This window comes from Neoarius graeffei, chromosome 16, assembly GCF_027579695.1.
Source record: "Neoarius graeffei isolate fNeoGra1 chromosome 16, fNeoGra1.pri, whole genome shotgun sequence".
NCBI lineage: Eukaryota > Metazoa > Chordata > Actinopteri > Siluriformes > Ariidae > Neoarius > Neoarius graeffei.
In genome coordinates, this window is record NC_083584.1 from 26,601,809 (window position 1) to 26,621,450 (window position 19,642).

General features: G+C 40.4%; 1 protein-coding gene across 2 annotated transcripts in view; it reads left to right on the forward strand.

Moving 5' to 3' along the window:
• The window catches only part of hpca (hippocalcin), a 119,603-nt gene that overhangs the window by 64,389 nt on the left and 35,572 nt on the right, over nt 1-19,642 (forward strand). The window lies entirely within an intron of this gene.

Sequence of the window (19,642 nt, forward strand, 5' to 3'; positions counted from 1 at the left end):
AACTAATTGCAATTAAATATTATACTTATCGGCCTTTTCGGTTTTTAGCCATGTTGAATTTAGTTCGTTTGGTCCATGGTAGGCGTCACTTTTCCGCGCGATCTTCACGAGACTTGTGCGAGACTTCGAAACGTGAAGTGTCAGCCAGGTGTCAGTGCCGCCATTTTGAAAACTGTTTTCCAAACGAAATATTGCACAAAAACGAGTTTAAATGACGATTACTGCCTACTTTTTTCAAACTTTTCTTTGCTATGAAAACAAACAAAACTTCCAGCTTGATTACATCAGCATTCGAAGGAGGGCGCGCGCGTCTTTTGACAACGTTGGCAGATGTTGGTCACTTTGATTTCCGCTGTACGTTTTACTTCCGTCCTACGATGTCTCGCACAGGTCTCAACGAATCTCGTTTACGGCCATTGCTTTGACATATGGACTGATATATTACATACCATATTTCAAACACTCATAACTTGCTATAGCAGCGACAAAATAGCGATCAAAAATGCATTCTGATATTTAATAAAATGAGAAATAGAATTTTGATAATAAAAAATTTGCCTTCAGTTCTCCTTTAAGTCAGTCTTTTTCTCATCTTGAAGCTTCAATAAAATAACAGTGTTTAATATTATTGTAAGTCTTCATTCTTCGTTCATGTAAATAGTGATGTGGACATTGTTAACAACTAATAGATGAGCTCTCTCCAGCACCAAACAGGAAGTAGAAAAGTGGGTACAAGAGCATGATGGGAAATAATCGCAAAAGGAATCTAGTTGCAGTCTTGGAATAGATGACTTGCAACCATGTGATCAAAATGTGCTTTGTCCGCTACGATGGTAGATTTGCAATGCAACTACGATGGCAGCCGCTGAAAGCGTGTCTGTAAACAATGCTGAATTTTCTGAGTATTACCATGATTTGTACGGTCCAATGAAGATTCAATACAAAGAGAAGATAGATATGTGTGGTTTTGGCCCATATTATTTAAAAAAATCTGACTTTTCTGAAGGTAAGTCACTTCTACCGACCATTGAGTACCCAGATATTGTGTTCTACCTGGTTTGGCTGACGAAGAATCAAGTACGACCTTGGACAAAACATAGCCCATTTTCTGACTGGGTGCCCAGTCTGGATTGTTTCTAGTGTATAATTTTGCTGGCGCTCCTAGAAGCAAAATGGTAATACACATGTTAAAATTATAACAACAACCAAGTGAACCACGACAAGAGAATGCTCATTTTATAGCAAAATTCTAGCAACACGAAATAAAATTCTTCCATGATATTATTGAGACGCTTCTGAATCTCACCTGAGATAAAATGATTACTGCAAACACGAGCTGTTTTGGTTTTAGCCTCTGCTAGATCAGCCCTGCCAATGTTGTTCAGCCATGCTCGTCTTCTCTCTGTACTAAGCCTCAGAGTTTCCTCGCTCTCTTTCCGAATCACGGACGGAATTCTAAAAAATCAGAACGTGCCACGGTCACGAGTACTGTTGTGACCACAACCATATACAGCACAAAGATATGGCATAGCTAAAAGAACGCTTAAAGCAGTGGAAAAACAAAGAGAGTTGCGCACGCATGACTGTTTTGTATGGAATGTCGCTTGACCCCGCATTTGTGTATCCACCAACATGGCCGACATCCAGGTTTCTATTTGCTTTGACATCACTTGCAAGTCAAGGATTAGTGACCCTGTAAGATCTCCAGTCTTTGCAAAATGAGTCTTCAGATGTGAGAGGGTGTCAGAGTTTAGTCTTTTCAAAGTCTTCGTGTGTGTGTGTGTGTGTGTGTGTGTGTGTGTGTGTGTGTGTGTGTGTGTGTGTGTGTGTGAACCTGAACTGACTTCATCTTGCAGCTTTTTTAAAGAAACCATATACCAAGAGAAAGGTGTCTGACTTTTTTTTTTAAAGTCGTGATCTATGACATAATTAGAAGAATATATTTGACTCACAATGATCATAACTACATATTTAAAAAAATAATCATATTCTAATAAACGGGGTGGCACGGTGGTGTAGTGGTTAGCGCTGTCGCCTCACAGCAAGAAGGTCCGGGTTCGAGCCCCGTGGCCGGCGAGGGCCTTTCTGTGTGGAGTTTGCATGTTCTCCCCGTGTCCGCGTGGGTTTCCTCCGGGTGCTCCGGTTTCCCCCACAGTCCAAAGACATGCAGGTTAGGTTAACTGGTGACTCTAAATTGACCGTAGGTGTGAATGTGAGTGTGAATGGTTGTCTGTGTCTATGTGTCAGCCCTGTGATGACCTGGCGACTTGTCCAGGGTGTACCCCGCCTTTCACCCGTAGTCAGCTGGGATAGGCTCCAGCTTGCCTGCGACCCTGTAGAACAGGATAAAGCGGCTAGAGATAATGAGATGAGATGAGATAACAAAAACGGCCTATTAATTTCTGTTACAGGCGCAAAAATAGAAAGACCAAATGTACACAGGCTGTTAATGTCCTTACAATAATCAGTTAAATAGGCTAGAGCAAAAAGCTCTATTTCGAAGCTGAATACAATGCGCTGACTAGACTCTAGTACTCCATGTTGTCATGGTAATGTTGACAATAACACATGATGTGCATACAGATTAAGATTGTCGACAGCGTGAAAGCTCTCTGTTCATGTGGTCAGCTATTTGGCCATTCATTCAGCACAAAATGGCTCCTCTTAGCGATACAGTACATTATGTTCATTATTATTTATCTATTGCTCAAAGATCATCTTGTTCTGCAGACTTATTTGTTAAAATGTGTTGCCAGGTATACTTTGGCAACCATTAATATATCTGGACGGTCCACCTAAGTAAAGTCTATGTGTTGGAATCACTGCTGTAGAGACAATAACATAACATATTTGAATTTTGAGAAACAGAGCATTTTTATTTTTTGCAAATTTGATAAATAAAAATTTTACAAAACGTCCGACAAAATCATTTCCACTTAGAATATAAACAAACTGGCGAAACGACAGTAGCAATTTGTGAAAAAATGCTATAATAATAATTCTTGAAAAATAAAACAAGATATGTTCTTACCATCAAATTTTTTTTATTCCATATTTTGTTGATTTTTTTGGGGGGGGGGATTTTGTTTTCTCTACTCATGGTATATATGCTGATAACCTTGTAGTAGAGTAGCCAATCGGAGTGCGCGATTGCTCATATCCAGTGAATGTAGATAGAATTAAAAAAATATATATTCTACATACAGGACACTTTTTTCTATGGAATAAAAACATGTATTTTATTCCCTCCTAGCGGGTTTCATTCATTTGGTTTGATAGCATGCAATAGTGTTAGCATATCACTTATCCTATGTGTATTACATCACTCTACCCAATGGAGAATGAGCGTTGAATATGGTTTACGATATTGCATGGTTGTCAAGACAACATGGCATCACACATCAGCGCTGATGCGAATATTCAAAGTTTTCTGCTGTGCATGTGCAGAATCATTTGTTTGTTTGCCAGGAAACAGAAAGACGCGTTGAAGACCTGAAAGGCGACCAAAACTTCATTAGAAATTCTTCATGCATATTTACAAGAGAAAAACATACCAACGGACATCGAAAAACTGGAAAAGAGACACGTTGGAGATGTAAAACTTCCGCGCTAGTGAGCGAATGTGACAATTTGTAAACAAACATGGCCGCCAGGTTTGCTTTGTTAAATACGGAAGATTTTGAGAGAATTCTGAAAGAGAAAGACATGTTAAACACCCGAAAGGAATGTGTAATAATAATAATATTGGCTGGCTTTTTTTTCGTGGTATATCAGATATAGTCCATTCAGCTAGCATGATATTAAACGAGTTGAAGACTCGTTCAATATCATGCTAGCTGAATGGAATATATCTGATATACCACGAAAAAAAGCCAGCCAATATTATTTAATTATTCCACACCTTCTGATTTGGAACTGACTTGGATTAGTAGTTAGTTATTCGTTTTTAAAGCGTTTTATTCAGTAACTACTTTGAATTAAATTTGGTGAAATTAACAGGAAAATGATGTTGCAAGAAATGAGGAATGTATGGTAGCTCTGGACCTGAGAGTTAAACTGGATATATAATATACGGTCAGGTGATTTACCATTTTTACTTCATTTATACTAAAAGCTTTATGTAGAGTGCAGTTCCTGCTGAGCTATACACCTAGATTTACTAATCTTTGTTTGTCTGGTTCAGTTCTATCACACACACACACACACACACACACACACACACCCCAAGCTGCCTGTCGAATCCAATCTGTCCCCAGCATCGTTACAATATTACTGTACACAACCCATTATTATTATTATACACCCCTTCACAGCTGGATTAGCAGCCCTGATCCTGACCCACATAGAGGAACAGCTGTGTGTGTGAGATATCACTGGATAGAAAGCTTGTCCTGGGTGATGAACAGGCTGGACATTTGTTCAGTGTGTGAGTAGATTACTCGTTAAGCCCGTTGCTTAGGACAGAAAATTGAAGCTTGGACATCTGAAAACAAAGCCAGGACCAAATGGTAGAATTGAATTGCATTTCTACTCCTGCGTGTTTTGCTGAAGTTTTCTAAGAGGCTTTTATGAGTTTATGTAGCCTGGCAAGCCAGACTAAATGTGAATATTTAGTCTGGCCTCGCTCGTAGACATTTCCGAAGGGTGGGGGTGGAACAACCCACTGTCATTCAAACTGCCTCTGTGCGTATAGGCCAACGCTCTGACCAATCAGCGCAACAGTGACTGTGACGTAGTCAGAGCGACAGAAAGCAGTGGGGGAGACCTTGAAATAAATAATTTTTCAAAATGCGTATTAATTAATAAACAGGTTCTAGATATTAAGAAGTTTGGAGATAATTACCACAAGTTTGGAGTCTGTACCACATACTTAACATACACTCTTATTTTTTTCAAGTGTTTTTCAAGGGTTTGCTTAAACTGTTTTTGAGAGTTTTTATTTAGTGGTGTTTGGTGAAATAATTTCCCTTAAATTTAAAATAACGGGAAAATAAGAAACAATCAAAAAGTAATGTTTCAAAGCTGTTTATTAATTCTTCGTACTGCACAAACTAGCCCATCCTTTTGGCTACGAGCGGAGCCAGCTGGTAGATCAGACTTTTGCCATAGCCGGTCGGCAAAACAGCGAAAACGTCCTTCTTGAAAAGGAATGAGCGGAGAGCCTCTTCCTGCTCATGTTTCAACGAAAACTCCAAGTCTAATTCTTCTAAAACTGATTCCAAAGCGGAGTCAAACTAGCGCTGTTCACTAGCCGTAGCCATCTTTCCTGTTGTGCTTTCTCCAGCGTCGCACAGCTTTGTCGTCACTCCTGCAAAAGCCCGCCCAAAGAATCCAAACAAAAACCTTGCGTTGTGATTGGCGGGCACGATTTGATGCCCGGGGTGTTTTGTTGATATGGTGCGAGGCTAGACCCACTCGCAGGGAAAAAGTATTTTTGGCCACTAGGCGGGTGGGTCTAGTTTACTAGGCTAGAGTTTATGGGTTTTACAAGAGAAACATACCAACGGACATTGAAAAACTGGAAAAGAGACACATTGGAGATGTAAAACTTCCGCGCTAGTGAGCGAATGTGACAATTTGTAAACAAACATGGCCGCCAGGTTTGCTTCGTTAAATATCCCAGATAGCAAATGATGTTATTTCAATGTTGATATTTGGTCAAGATGGTTGATTTACAGTTATAGTTGAACACTGATGGTAGATCAACCATTAATCAACCAGTGATAAAATAAAAAGTTGAAAAAATGTGTTCGAATCAATGTAATGGTTGAAGGAAACATTTGATCAATGTTGAATATATGTTGATTTTGTTGTCATCATACACTGCACCACTGGACGGGAGCCTGGGGTGCACTCTGGGTGAGACCATTTTGTGGGAGGGGGTTTCCTATATTTCATTGAATTTCATTTATTTAATTTAGAATTTTAATGGAGCACAAGGAACTATGAAGAATAGATTATTATTTATGGTTATGTGCAAATCTTGTGTGTGCAACATGTAAGGAAAAAACGAACAGAAAATTCTACTGTACCGGACGCTATTTGGAATGGTCCAAATAACCGTCTCTCAGAAGAACTTTCAGAAGAGCTCGAGCTCCGTTGACGACGAGACTTGCGACCATAGACTGTCCGTGCTTGCGACTGAAGAAATTTGCTTCAACAACACTGGCCAGTTCTCCTCTTTGTGGTAGTGTGGTTAAAAATAGTGGTTAAGTGAACATGTGCTTGTACACATGGTACTCTGATGGACAAGAACCCCATCCCACCTCACGCCCAGTGTTCCTGGCATAGGCTCCAGATTCACCACCATACTGAGTAGGATAAAACAGTGACTGAGGATTACTATACAGACTTATTATGACATGTTATGTATTCTCATCTCATTATCTCTAGCCACTTTATCCTTCTACAGGGTTGCAGGCAAGCTGGAGCCTATCCCAGCTGACTATGGGCGAAAGGCAGGGTATCTACACCCTGGACAAGTCGCCAGGTCATCACAGGGCTGACACATAGACACAGACAACCATTCACACTCACATTCACACCTATGGTCAATTTAGAGTCACCAGTTAACCTAACCTGCATGTCTTTGGACTGTGCGGGAAACCGGAGCAAATATTCAAATATTTTGTTAGTCAGGCAGTTATTTGAATTGTACAGTAAGTTTAACTGCTCGTACTGTATTTAGGCAATATTTTATTGTCCAGGTAAAGACTGTATAATCCTTTCTGGTTCATATCATATCTGGTTCATGTCCACAGACAGGCCTTTCCATCACTGTGTACGGTGAAACATCAACATCAACCCAATTTCTCATGGTGGTGCAGTGGTTAGCATGGTCGCCTCACAGCAAGAAGGTTCCAGGTTCGAACCCAGCAGCTGGCGAGAGCCTTTCTGTGTGGAGTTTGCACGTTCTCCCTGTGTCTGTTTCCTCCACAGTCCAAAGATGTGCAGTTAGGTTGACGTGGGGTGGCCTTGGGCTGAGGTGCCCTTGAGCAATTCCCAAATAGCAAAAATCAGTTGAATCAACATTGAAATAGCGTTTGGCAGAAAACATTGAAATAATGTTGAAATGATATTGAAAGTGTCCCCTTGAATTTGGGTTGAATTTTCAACCCTATCAGCATTGAATCAATAGTGATTCAACCATCATCTAAATAGAAATTTCTATTTAGATGATGGTTGATCACTATTGATTCAATGCTGATAGGGTTGAAAATTCAACGTTGATTCAACCCAAATTCAAGGGGACACTTTCAATATCATTTCAACATTATTTCAATGTTTTCTGCCAAACGCTATTTCAATGTTGATTCAACTGATTTTTGTTATCTGGGATGGAAGATTTTGAGAGAATTCTGAAAGAGAAAGACATGTTGAACACCCGAAAGGAATGTGTAATAATAATAATAATATTGGCTGGCTTTTTTTCGTGGTATGTCAGATATATTCCATTCAGTTAGCATGATATTGAACGAGTTGACTCGTTCAATATCATGCTAGCTGAATGGAATATATCTGATATACCACGAAAAAAAGCCAGCCAATATTAAATTATTCCACACCTTCTGATTTGGAACTGACTTGGATTAGTAGTTAGTTATTCGTCTTTAAAGCGTTTTATTCAGTAACTACTTTGAATTAAATTTGGTGAAATTAATAATGCTGCCTGTCGAATCCAATCTGTCCCCAGCGTCGTTACAATATTACTGTACACAACCCATTACATTATACACCCCTTCACAGCTGGATTAGCAGCCCTGATCCTGACCCACATAGAGGAACAGCTGTGTGTGTGAGATATCACTGGATAGAAAGCTTGTCCTGGGTGATGAACAGGCTGGACATTTGTTCAGTGTGTGAGTAGATTACTCGTTAAGCCCGTTGCTTAGGACAGAAAATTGAAGCTTGGACATCTGAAAACAAAGCCAGGACCAAATGGTAGAATTGAATTGCGTTTCTACTCCTGCGTGTTTTGCTGAAGTTTTCTAAGAGGCTTTTATGAGATGAGCTACTTCTTCTTTTTATAACATCGGGTCCTAAGGAAACAGATCTGTTTGTAATTTGCTAATGATTTTACTGTGGAGAGAGTATTTGAGAGGGAAAGAAAGTCGCTTGTTCCTTCTTTCTCTGATGTGACCGTGGTTTTATTTAAGGCAGGATTTCGACTAGCTTTAAAGCACCTCTTGAAAAGGCATTAAGCAATAAAAATGACTAGGGCTGATAACATTGGATGACATCTGGGGATATGAGGGATGACATTAAGGCTGCGTGGAGTGTGTTCAAAGATCTTATGTGGTGTGGGAATGAATAGCATGTTGCACAACCTTGTTAGAAACAGCTTGTGTGTGTAGATCCCACTGGTCAAATGTTACTCTGATACAAGTGAAAGTTGTCCAGTCAATTTTTTTTATTTAAGTACTGAAGTACTTGCTTTTGGAGTTTGCATGTTCTCCCCGTGTCCGCGTGGGTTTCCTCCGGGTGCTCCGGTTTCCCCCACAGTCCAAAGACATGCAGGTTAGGTTAACTGGTGACTCTAAATTGACCGTAGGTGTGAATGTGAGTGTGAATGGTTGTCTGTGTCTATGTGTCAGCCCTGTGATGACCTGGCGACTTGTCCAGGGTGTACCCCGCCTTTCGCCCGTAGTCAGCTGGGATAGGCTCCAGCTTGCCTGCGACCCTGTAGAACAGGATAAAGCGGCTAGAGATAATGAGATGAGATGAGTACTTGCTTTTAAAAATACTTAAGTATTAAAAGTACATTTTCCGTCAGTGCATTGTTGTATTATTGCCACAACGTTCACAAAACCTAATGCCTCTGAAGCAACCGACTGGATTTACAAAATGAATGCATGTTGTGGGCGGCACGGTGGTGTAGTGGTTAGCGCTGTCGCCTCACAGCAAGAAGGTCCGGGTTCGAGCCCCGTGGCCGGCGAGGGCCTTTCTGTGTGGAGTTTGCATGTTCTCCCCGTGTCCGCGTGGGTTTCCTCCGGGTGCTCCAGTTTCCCCCACAGTCCAAAGACATGCAGGTTAGGTTAACTGGTGACTCTAAATTGAGCGTAGGTGTGAATGTGAGTGTGAATGGTTGTCTGTGTCTATGTGTCAGCCCTGTGATGACCTGGCGACTTGTCCAGGGTGTACCCCACCTTTCGCCCATAGTCAGCTGGGATAGGCTCCAGCTTGCCTGCGACCCGGTAGAAGGATAAAGCGGCTAGAGATAATGAATGCATGTTGTGCCATCATGGCGGTTTAACATTAAGCTAGTTAGTCAGTGAAGCTCCACCTGACATGCTAGCAAACTCTTTTCAAACTTGAAATCATATTGGGTAGCTAACGCTACGAGAAAAGAAAGCTTTCTACATTCTGTTTATTTGGCAAAATTATGCTAAAACATTTCTGAAAGGACTTCAGATAATTTAATGCTATTCATGTCAGCGTAACTCCGTTTTTACATGCTAACTGACCGTGTCCAAGTTCACTAGCGATGTGCAAACGTTAGCCGTGGACAAGGCGATGGCAACTTGGCGGGCAAATCCATAGAAAGTCATTTGACTAATCAGACTGCATAGCTATTGGAACATTATTGTGAGCTCTAAAAGCACAGACAACTTCATTGCAAGCTTTCTCTTGGAATAAAACATTTACATCCCTCAATATGCTTCCGCAGGTTGGCCAGTGGGTTTTTATAGGCCGTGATGTGGTTCGTTTTAGGTAAACAAAGCAAACATTTAAAATGAAATGAATCTTTAATCCTTTCAGAAAACTGAAACATGGGTTCTAGGTATGGCCATGGGTGCGTGCATTCTCCAGAAGAACCGCCTCCTTCCATTCGGCCATCAACTGATCGTGTTTAAATAATGCTGCTGAGAAATCACTGAACTTGATTTTATACAGTCTATGGACGTGACGTGACCCTAGTGATTACTGACAGGCTGTCTCAGTGTCACCTGAGGAAAAACCAATCACGCTTTAGAAAAGAAAAGAAAAAACATCCACTTTCTAAGCTGCTTTATAGTAACGAGTAATGAGGACCTTGATAGAAATGTAGTGGAGTGAAAAGTACGATATTTGCCTTTCAACTGTAGTGAAGATAAAGTCATAAGTTTCCAGAAAAAATAATATTCAAGTAAAGTACAGATACTCAAAAAGTGTACTTAAGTACAGTACTAAAGTAAATGTACTTCGTTACTGTCCACCTCTGATATATGATTTTTTTTTTTAAATGACCATTCTCTGATCAAAACTGTTTTATTTTATTTCCAGTTTTGAACTGAACCTCCTTTTGTTTGCTATTTCCATTTCCAGTCTGGCAGAGAACTTAAAGCTAAATGGCCTTTCGATTTCATAAAATCGGTGAAATTTAGTTCCCTGAAATTTGGTCATTGTGATATGTTTACTTCTGTAATATCTAAAAAAAAAGGCCTTTCTGTGGTTGGGAAGTTATTTAATTTGAAGGGATTCCTGCTTCTTCTTTTGGGTTTTACGGCAGCTGGCATTCAGTGTTGCATTACTGCCATCTACAGGTTTACCTTGACCGTGCACTGACAGTTCCATCATTCTGTCGCTAAACGAACAGCTGATCACACCGAGGTGCTCGCTGACCGCCGATATTTATTAGTTTGGTCCTGCGTTTCCTTTCCTTCGCAACATAACGTCTTTTCTTCTCATTTTCCATTACTGTAGTCGGTCTTTCACGTTTCATTCGCACGCTCACGTCCTCCATTTTTCTCTCCTGTTTCAAATTTGTATCCCACAATGCCCTGCGCGAACGGGGAAAGCCCACCACATGATGGATGATGTAGTATCTTGAATTGGGTCATGGTGAAGCAGGAAAAAATAGCAGAGAATTTAGGGCTACGTGGCCCTAAATTCATTAATTGTTCTATTTAAATAAATAAATAAATAAATGAAATTGGAAGTATGTGATTTGAATTCGGTAGCTTTCGGTCCACTAAACAAAAATAATTGGGTGTCAGGGAAAATTCTTTTTATGATCTACACTTGAAAAATCTGAAAGGCAGTCTACCTTAAGCATTAATTTAGGCAATTAAAGCAGTGGTTTGTGTACTGAGCTCTCCAACATGAGCACTAGGTCTGACTCCAGTGTAAGCTGCTTCTGCTTTCTGTTTGTTGTTGCTGTCGTGTTTTCCCACATTCCCTTCATGTTGCAGCTTTGATCCCAAGATATAAATCCACCAGCGAAGTCAATGTCCTAAAGGACTTAGTAACGACCGTGTACATGACGTCTACTGAATTTGCATTTATGAGAAATCTGATATTCAGCACACCAAACCGGGGTCAAAGATCTAACCGACGTGATTTAACTGGTCAAGAGTGCATGTGGATCTGAGCGAGAAAGTACAAGTTAATACCAAGCCTCTGTGGTTTATGAGAGTCGTTGCATAAGAGCTGGAAATCCTCAGAGCTTAGTGGACTGCGAGAACTTTTTATAATTCTCCCTAGAGGCCATGAGGAGGAGAACTCGTATAGGACGAGCTATAATTATAATCATAGTCCTAGAAAAATGATCATATTAGAAACAAAGGCAAAGGCTTAAAGTATTGAGTCATTTGATTGGGTTTTATATAAGAAATGAAAATCCTGAAGTGTGCTGTTTATAGGAAAATAATCAACAGTGGGTTGGTGCGATGCGGCCCAACACGAAGAGGAGTTACTGTTACCATCCTGAGGTTGATTATTTTCCAAAAACAGAATGTCCTGAAGTGTTTTATTCCTTTTATACCACAGCAACTATAACCATTTTGTAATTTATTAATGAATGACATGGCATACTTTTTTATCCATTTATAGCTGCCTTTAATGTGATCAAACATCCATGAGTCAAGTTCCTATTATTAGTCTTTCCATGTTTAACAGTTATTCCATGAAATCGAGTTGTACATGAGCTGATAGCCGATGAGACGTGTAGCACCGAGTTGGCTATAAGTCATGTACGATGAGATTGAGTAGAATAACTGTTTTTTTTCTGTCCACATTCACTTGGTTTTGAGAAACAGAGCATTTTTTTTGCAAATTTGATAAATAAAAACTTTATATAAAACGTCCGACAAAATAATTTCCGCTTAGAATGTAAACAAACCGGCGAAACGACAGGAGCAATTTGTGAAAAATGCGATAATAATTCTTGAAAAATAAAAAAAGATACGTTCTTACCAGGGCGGCACGGTGGTGTAGTGGTTAGCGCTGTCGCCTCACAGCAAGAAGGTCCGGGTTCGAGCCCTGTGGCCGGCGAGGGCCTTTCTGTGCGGAGTTTGCATGTTCTCCCCGTGTCCGCGTGGGTTTCCTCCGGGTGCTCCGGTTTCCCCCACAGTCCAAAGACATGCAGGTTAGGTTAACTGGTGACTCTAAATTGAGCGTAGGTGTGAATGTGAGTGTGAATGGTTGTCTGTGTCTGTGTCAGCCCTGTGATGACCTGGCGACTTGTCCAGGGTGTACCCCGCCTTTCGCCCGTAGTCAGCTGGGATAGGCTCCAGCTTGCCTGCGGCCCTGTAGAAGGATAAAGCGGCTAGAGATAATGAGATGAGATGAGACGTTCTTACCATCAAATTCTTTTATTCCATATTTTGTTGCTCTTTTTTTATGGATTTGTTTTCAAGTAGAGTTTTTATTTCATCCTCAGTTGGTTCAGCAACACGCTCCACCATTTTGTTTTTCTCTACTCACGGTATATGAGCTGATAGCCTAGTAGTAGAGTAGCCAATCAGAGCATGCGATTGCTCATATCCAGTGAATGTGGATAGAATAACAACTTTTATATATTTTTCTTGGCTAAATAACAGTATGCTCATTATTAGCCTGAGAGTATGTGGAGTGTCCATTATAGAAGCAAAGATCTTTAGAATATACCAAGATTTAGAAACATAATTCATCTCTATGGGAGCCAAAGTGGAGCAGTTCCGATCTCATGAGTGGGCGTGCCACATTACGTCACAAACAATTTCATTAAGGAGGTTGAGAAGCCATATAGCTGCATGTCCTGAAACAAAGTCCATTTTTTTTTCCTGAAAATGTTTGCTTCAGAAATACCATTGTGGTCTCTCAGTGATCATAGGTAACTGGGAATATGCTGTAAATTCATCCAGATACCCGTTAACCCTCCCAGAGAGAAATAACGGCCAATGTTCGGACATCCGTGGATCTCCTCATTGATTTTTAACAGAGCGCTGCGTTGTTTTGGTCTGCATAAAAGGGATCAGTCCTCACGCCACCTTCCAAAAGACGAACAAGGACGTGGTCCTACGCCTGTGGCTCTCGCTCCGCCTCAATCCTGTCTGATAGAAGGCCCTGTAAATGTGTTGTTACTACAGAAAAAATAATGTATAAGGACATGCCTATTTAATATAAACCTGTGACTTGCTTTGAAGCCAGAATTATTGTCAGAAAAATCAATTAATTTTTTTAATCAACTTCTGACTCATCACATTTGTGGTTTTGCAGGTACAGCACTAATGCTTTCTTTATCCCATCTTTAGCTCATCATCAGGGCTACGTGAGAAAAATTCCATGTGACCAAAGCATTGTGCTGGAAGCTTCTGGACCTTGAATAGTTATGAATCGCTCCTCCTTCCTCCTCCAGCGTTTCTTTCTCATGGCTCTCCTCCCGGCATGTCTGGACTGGGAAATGGAGGGTGTGTGGGCGACTGTGTTATTAATTACTGCAGATTCTTGGCTCCTGAGTTACGACTGTGTTCTCAAAACATGCCATGAAAACATTTGATTCAAACAGCTTTTCCTTCCATCTTGCCTTTTGGCTTGATGAATTTTTGAGTCCATCTAAAAAAATGCAAGGACATTTTTGAGTTTGTAGAAGTGAATGGAGTTACTTTATTAATAAAAAGGTGTATATATACACTATACACACACACACACTGTTACACTCAGCTCCATAGTTATTGGCATCCTTCAAAAGAATGAGCGAAATATTTGCATAAAATCGACATTACACATAACGATTCAAAAAAATTTCATTCAAACAAAACTATATGCTATTCTTTTAACAAAAAGGGTATTATAAGAACATCATTTTCGCAATAATAGACTTTCTCCCAAAAACTGACTCGCTGGCCACTTTATTAGGTACACCCATCCACCAGTTATCTAATCAGCTGATCCCTTAACAGCAGCACAGTGCATAAAATCATGCAGATACAAATCAAGAGCTTCAGTTAATGTTCACTTCAAAGCAGGGGCGTCAGAAGCATTTTTAATGTGGGGGGGACACACTGGTGGGGGGACTGGGGGTGCTCATCTCATCTCATCTCATCTCTAGCCGCTTTATCCTGTTCTACAGGGTCGCAGGCAAGCTGGAGCCTATCCCAGCTGACTACGGGCGAAAGGCGGGGTACACCCTGGACAAGTCGCCAGGTCATCACAGGGCTGACACATAGACACAGACAACCATTCACACTCACATTCACACCTACGCTCAATTTAGAGTCACCAGTTAACCTAACCTGCATGTCTTTGGACTGTGGGGGAAACCAGAGCACCCGGAGGAAACCCACGCAGACAACATGCAAACTCCACACAGAAAGGCCCTCGCCGGCCACGGGGCTCGAACCCAGACCTTCTTGCTGTGAGGCGACAGCACTAACCACTACACCACCGTGCCACCCGGTCTGGGGGTGCTCCCCCAAAAAATTTTTAATTAATTAGATGCCATTTCCTGCATTCTAGTGTATTTTTAACAGGTTGTTAAGCACCTACAATTTTACCTACAAAAGTCACTTAATTCAATGACTATTTTAGAGACTCAACAATAAGTCCTCATTCAACTCATCTATATATTCATCAGCCTGTTTTTAAACCCACTGCTCTGCCTAAGATAATGAGATGAATGTGACACAGTTTATCACCAACAATGACTTTATGGGTGCATTTTACTTTTTATTTTGTGTTTCCTTTTTTATTTAGTTTTAGATGTAACACAACATGCCACTGGGCCAAGCAATAGTGACACTCAACTGTATGTAAAATAAGAATATTCATAATTTCACACAATGAACAGGCATGACATGGCATCATGCCAACTTCATAACACAAAATCACACTGTGTCAAGCAGCGGTGACACATAAAAAAATAACTTCACACAATGAACAAGTGCAATTTTGTTAACCACCAACAGTGACTTTAGTGGGTGCATTTTACTTTTTTCCGATTTAGCGATACTCATAACAAAAATGACATGGCATCATGCAGTCTTCATAACACAAAATCACACTGGGTCAAGCAACGACACATAAAAGAGAACTTCACACAATGAACAAGTGCAGTTTTGTCAACCTACATGCAATGGTGGTACTACAGTAACATTTACAGATTAGTATAACAAATAGATTTATAGATATAACTCCTTCTTACATTGGTCCCACCACAATTACTGTACTACCACTTCATAACTTTTATCCCCCTTTCCTTCACAATCCACCTGGAATAACATCCATCTCTCTCCATCGCTTTCCTCTCTACTATTCCTTCCCCATACACTGATTGCCCATGTTACTTTCCAGAAAACTGGCAAAGACCAGATAAAACAAGTTCTTCAAATCACAACAGGGAATCAGTAAATATCATCAGAGCAGACTTGACCTCATTCTTGGCATTACAGTAAGGCAGGCCTACTGGGTTTGAATTAAATGATAGCTAACATTAAGCTAGCTGATACGTCTCCTAACATTGACTAGCCAGCTAACTGCTCTAACATTTCCATTGGGACAAAAAAAACCTGTCCTGTGGGGAAATTCTGACTGACTTTCCGCTTCTTTGTAAAGAATGTCCTTATGTCCATTGTGTCTGGGGAGGGAGCAAATACTGCAAACAATTTATCACCAACCAAGAATACCCCATTAGGCTAAGCTTGTTTCATTGTTTAGTTGAACATTAATTTAACGTGGCCTAGGGTTAATTTTGAGGGCATATAACAAAAGAATAAGGTTTTAGCAAAAGCTAGACATTATGAGGTGGCAATGGGGCTGGCGTTCCCTCCTCTACTTTCGAGCAGCTGCACCAAAATGTCTCTGCTTGCACTGAGATTCACTTCACCTGTGTGCGGTAAGTTGTTGTAGGTAACGCCCGGAAAGCCCGGAGTGGATTTTCAGTGGTATGTGTATTCTCTTATCGATCAAGTGGAATGGATTCTTTCACGAAGCAATAGAAACGGCGCTGCGTGAACTAATATTATATGTTAAATGTGTGGGGGGGGTCCAAACGAAGAATTATGAAATGTGAAAGGACTTCACATTCAATGGTGGTGACGCCCATGCTTCAAACATCAGAATGGGAAAAAAATTGTGATCTCAAAGTGCGACTTTCTTTCACTGTGGTATGGGTGTTGGTTTGAGCCAGATGGACTGGTTTGAGTATTTCAGAAACTGCTGATCTCCTGGAGTTTTCACACACAACAGTCTCTAGAGTTTATACAGAATGGTGCGGAAAACAAAAAAACATTGAAGGAGTGGGTATAGACAAACGCCTTGTTGATAAGAGAGGTCAAAGGAAAATGGCCAGATTGGTTCAAGCTGCCAGGAAGGATATAGTAACTCTTAGCAACTCTTTACAACCATGGTGAGCAGAAAAGCATCTCAACTTGCAACAGCAGAAGACCACATTGGGTTCCACTCCTGCTGCCAAGAACAGGAATCTTAGAATCAAGAACAAGTTCCTATTAAAGTGGCTGGTGAGTGTATGTCAAAAATATTGACAGCCTTGAAATATTTGAAATAAATGCGTTCAAATGGTCAGCTTTGGATTTGATTTTTTTTTTTAAATAAATTGCTCAGTCTGTAGAAACTCTAGAAGCTGATTCCTTTGAAATATGAGGTTGCACATAGAGATTTTGTATCATCCATCACCATCGGGAGAACCAAAGAAACAAAAAAATGATCGAGATGAAAGAGATGATTCATAACTCAAATAGCGAATATTAAAATATAGGACAATAATTAAAAAAACAAAGCTTTGAAAAGGTTGGAAATTTGCCCGAATAGGACATGAGCAAATCCTACTGTGAAGAGGATGGTGTGGTGAGGGAGGGAAAGAGCAGCCCAAAGATCACGGTTTCAGATTTGTACAGTATATATCTATTTTAAGGTCATCATGTTTCAAAATCAGCTATTAATTCAGGTCGATTTCAGTTCACTTGTATTTGTGTCGTACTTTTAACAGTAGACATTGTCACAAAGCAGCATCACAGAAGACTGGATGTCGGTTTTGATCCCAAATAAGCAGATTAAAGGAGATGGCGAGAAGGAGAAACGTTAAATGGCACATCTACAGTGATGAGCGCTTTGGAACGGTCACGGTCAAGAAGTGCTTCCTGAGAGCATCTAATTTTTAAAAAAGCTGCCGAAATTCACTAGCATATTACATCTAGTATCACTGATCAGATGTGAGCTCTGGTGAGGTGATGTATAATTTTTTTGTCAAAACTCTAGAGGCGGCACGGTGGTGTAGTGGTTAGCGCTGTCGCCTCACAGCAAGAAGGTCTGGGTTCGAGCCCCGTGGCCGACAAGGGCCTTTCTGTGTGGAGTTTGCATGTTCTCCCCGTGTCCGCGTGGGTTTCCTCCGGGTGCTCCGGTTTCCCCCACAGTCCAAAGACATGCAGGTTAGGTTAACTGGTGACTCTAAATTGACCGTGAATGGTTGTCTGTGTCTATGTGTCAGCCCTGTGATGACCTGGTGACTTGTCCAGGGTGTACCCCACCTTTCGCCCGTAGTCAGCTGGGATAGGCTCCAGCTTGCCTGCGACCCTGTAGAACAGGATAAAGCAGCTAGAGATAATGAGATGAGATGAGAAATAAAACTCTACATGTCCTCATGTGCATTAACCTCCTAAGGCCCAAGCTGTTTTTTTACATGCATTTTTTTATTTCTCTTTGCTATTTGGGCTTATTAGAACCTGATTAGAATAAAAACTAAGCATCATCTTTGATAAGATGTACTTTTAGAGAAAAAGTATGTCCACATATGTGGATTCTTGTTCCGAATTTCTAAAAAGTGCTGTCCACGCATGTGACCGCTAAGCCCTAGGAGGTTAACTCAAAATTTATGAGCTGTTGCCATGGCGTGGCGTCAGTCATCCGTCCGTCCGTCGTCCACAAGTCAGTTAAATCGTATCTCTTCCGCCAGTTCTCCATGGATTTCCGTTCCGATTGTTTTGTTTGAAAGAACTCCTCACAAAACTTGGTCGTTGTTTTGTCAGATTTTTTGCTAACAAGTTAGAAATTAGGCCAAATTAACAGATTTTCCAGTCCTCTCGCTAGAATTGTATCTCCTCTCTAATTTCTCATGTGCAGAAGGACGAGTTCTTTCAAATAAAACAATCAGAACTGAAACTGAGAATAAAGGGAGGAGATATGATTTAAATGAAAATAAACAAAGCTGTAAGTCATATCTCCTTCCTCTATTCTCAATGGATTTCAGTTCTGATTGTTTTATTTGAAAGAACTCGTCATTCTGCACAACATTCAGTCATTGTATTGTCAAATTTTTGCTAACAAACTGCTAATTAGGCCAAGTTCATGGATTTTGGGACTTCTGATTAGAATTGTATCTCCTCTCGCAGTTCTCACCCGATTTCAGTTCTGATCGATGTTTTGGGCCGATCTTCCCTCAAGGAACAAAACTTTGGCGTTTGTTTGTTTGATTTTCCTGTTGTAAACAATTTGTTGAACTGAAAATAAAGCTGTAAACAAATTGTTTACCGCAGAAAAATCAACAAACAAATACCAAATTTTTGCTCCCTGATGGAAGATCGATTAGAACTGAAATCGGGTGAGAACTGCGAGAGGAGATACAATACTAATAAGAAGTTGGGCGCTGTTAGCATGGCTGCCCACTGCTCTGGGTATGTGTGTGTGCTCATTGCTCACATGTGTGTGCGTGTGTGTGTTCACTGCTTCAGATGGGTTAAATGCAGAGAAGAATTTCACAAGTGTGTGATGAATAAAGTTGTTAAAAAAAGTCCCAAAATTCGTGAAGTCGACCTAATTAGCAGTTCATTAGCAAAAATTTGACAATGACTGAGTGTTGGGCAGAAGGACGAGTTCTTTCAATTCTTTTAATTCTTTTAATTAATTATTTTAGAATAAAGATAAAATTATTTTATGTAATTTTATTTCTCTATTGTTTACTGTTTTTGTTTTTACTTCTGTAAAGCACATTGAACTGCCATTGTGTATGAAATGTGCTATATAAATAAACTTGCCTTGCCTTCAAATAAAACAATCAGAACTGAAATCCACTGAGAATAGAGGGAGGAGATATGATTTAAATGAAAATAAACAAAGCTGTAAATCGTATCTCCTCCCTCTATTCTCAATGGATTTCAGTTCTGATTGTTTTATTTGAAAGAACTCATCATTCTGCACAACATTCAGTCATTGTATTGTCAAATTTTTGCTAACAAACTGCTAATTAGGCCAAGTTCATGGATTTTGGGACTTCTGATTAGAATTGTATCTCCTCTCGCAGTTCTCACCCGATTTCAGTTCTGATCGATGTTTTGGGTCGATCTTCCCTCGGGGAACAAAATTTAGCCCTTTTGTTGATTTTCCTGTTGTAAACAATTTGTCGTGGAGGTTGGTCCTCTCTCACATTTCAGTTCTGTTTGTTGTTTTGGTA